General features: G+C 40.7%; 1 long non-coding RNA gene across 1 annotated transcript; it reads left to right on the plus strand.

Annotated features, from left to right (window-relative positions):
* The first annotated feature begins 488 nt into the window (after window positions 1–488).
* Window positions 489–1,941, plus strand: LOC138366900 (uncharacterized). Its single transcript, XR_011229239.1, has 2 exons — window positions 489–719; window positions 1,335–1,941. It is a non-coding gene; the product is annotated as an uncharacterized lncRNA (long non-coding RNA).
* The last annotated feature ends 851 nt before the right edge of the window (window positions 1,942–2,792 follow it).

The raw sequence follows: 2,792 nt of genomic DNA on the forward strand, positions 1-2,792 counted from the left end.
TTTAAAAATTAACAACTTCAAACATTCAAGCTGGGGATCATTATTGGTTCATTAGAAACTCGTTCGTATTTGGGGAAGTGAAGGAGTGGCCATTGATAATTGACACTTCAGACAAAATGTTAACCAATGGGGGTGAGTTTTAGGGTGAATGTCAACCAATCAGCTGCCGGGTTTGGTTGGCTGCTGGATATAAAAGTGACGCTGAGCCAAAAAGCACTTCAGTGTGTTTTACCTCACTTTTGGTATACAGTTCCAGCTTCGTCTCCTGGAGTTGAGCTGTATGTGGGGGATCCTCCCTCTTCCCCCGCCCCTTGCTGGGTCCCCCCTCCCTCTTCCCCGCCCTTTGCTGCCTCCCCCCGCCCTTTGGTGCCTCCCCCTCCCTCTTCCCCCGCCCTTTGCTGCCTCCCCCCCTCCCTCTTCCCCCGCCCTTTGCTGCCTCCCCCCCTCCCTCTTCCCCCGCCCTTTGCTGCGTCCGCCGCCCCCCCCTCCCTCTTCTCCTACCTCTGCGTAACCACCCCCCCTTCCCTTTCCCATTGTTCCCCATACTGGAACTAATTCTGTGCTAATTACCATTATTTCAGATTTGTCTAGAATCAAAAGTTGGGTTTAGTGCGCATAATGCTGCGTATGGCACTACAGCAGACTCAAGCTTGCCTGTGACGCTCCTCTACCCCACTTGTATCATGCGAGAGGCTAGCCCTTAAACCTTAAAAATACGGGTAAATATTTATTACAAATTTATGTAAGCGTACAATGGGGTCAAGTTTTAAACTTAAACAATTAAAAATGTTTGAATTTGTAGTTTAATACCAATTTGGGTAGATTTGACCCCTCCCTTCTACCCCCACGTTGATCACGGGTCAACAGTTACCTGCCCCTCTAGCTTACAAAGGGTTAACACTCGTACATCCAGGCATACTATATTCTTAAACTGGTAAATCTTAAATATTTTAGGTTACTACCTAGACCATAAATTTCAATTTTATAGATTCTTGTACCTGAAATGTCAATCTATTTCATAGTGATAACTTTGTTAATTATCATTTAACCTCACTGAAGTATTTGCTCATTAGTATTAGCAACTATAGCCTTTTGTTAAAATTCATTGTCAATGAATTAGAGCTTAAAGTATATCTGCATTTCCAGTATACTTGTCAATTTCTATTGTTTATATAACGGTAACAGACCCAATACACATCGTGACTAGTTGTGCACCCTATAAACATTGTGGGCGGTAGTAAAGGCTTAATGAACTACATTGACGTAACGGAAAGACATTGTGCAATGTTAAGTCATTTTAAATGACTTTCCTAATGTTAATTCCTCGTCCCCAGATCCGGCCAACTACAGCCAGACGAGAAGGCAACGATGACGGTCTGTACTGATCTACAACGACGGAATAAAAAGATGGACGCCCCGTCACCACTTGTGATCTAACAGCTCCCTTTCTGATGACGCCTCGCGCTCATTGAGTTTCCATTTCAACACTAAATTGCTACTGCAAACAAATTTTATCCTATTAAACGTAATTGTCGACGCTGGGCACACTGTTTTCGTAGCCTGGTGTTTGACTAGGCAATCTGACTAGGATGATGCAACCTAAAGTGTCATTTAGTTGCCGTAGCCATTCCTCTTAAGTCATGCCTCTGATCTGGGACTATCTGTTCCTTGTGGTTGCCTTGAGTCGGATGTCCGGTCTGTTAGCAATGTATGCAAACAAATAATCTTGTGGTCTGCAAATTAAGGGACTCACATTGTGGAATGACCTTCCCAATCATGTCAAAGGCTGTACCATTCTCGGTGGAAAGAAAGTTCTTCCAAAACTGTCTTCAAAAAAAAAACACAAAACAAAATATTGATCAACCTGTTTAACTTATGGGAGATAACTTGGCAGATAGCAGTTAAACGTGTATATACTTAATAAACATAATTACAATTTTATTAATCTTCCTGTTCCTTCCATGAAACTTTTTTACTTTTTTTTATGCTTTTGATTAGTATTATTTCCTTGCCCGAAACGCTGTGCGTATTAGTATATCAGGCCCTGGCTGTCTATCAGGCCCTGGCTGTCTATCAGGCCCTGGCTGTCTATCAGGCCCTGGCTGTCTATCAGGCCCTGGCTGTCTATAATGCCCATGCCCGAAACGCTTTGCGTAATAGTGGCTTTAGGCATTGTATGTACTAGCTCTACCTATAAGTCAACCAATCCTTGTAAAAATTTATTGTATGTATGTACCTTACCTAAATAAAATTGTATTGTATTGTAATTCAAACATCGTTTGAATTTTTTTTTCGATGTATGAAACATTACCTGAATAAACAATGCAGCGAACAGCTGTTATCCGTTCAGACCCGAATCTTCTGATTATGACTACTCTTGAAGCTACATATCCTTGAAGTATTTTTTTTTTTTTTTTTGTGAATCTGATGCCTTTGATTTCGTTCGCCTTCTCTCCCTACATTGGCATCGTTTTTCAACCCGTTCTCGCACTTTTTTAGTCAATATTGACGTATTAAATAAGTGCATATGTGACACTAATTTATTGTGAACATTTTAGTTTACCTTTTAAAAGCTTCATAGAAACACCGACCTTGCCTAACCTTCTTGGTATGTTAAGATGGGCATCTTATTGCTTCGTAATTACAATTATTACTTAACCTATACCTATAATAGGTTAAGTAATTGTAATTACGAAGCGATAAGATGCTTATCTTAACATACTAAGGAGGTTAGGTAAGGTCGGTGTTTTCTAATGAAGCTTTTAAAGGTAAACTAATTTATTGTGAATATT

This window comes from Procambarus clarkii, chromosome 20 (genome assembly GCF_040958095.1).
Source record: "Procambarus clarkii isolate CNS0578487 chromosome 20, FALCON_Pclarkii_2.0, whole genome shotgun sequence".
NCBI classification, from domain to species: domain Eukaryota; kingdom Metazoa; phylum Arthropoda; class Malacostraca; order Decapoda; family Cambaridae; genus Procambarus; species Procambarus clarkii.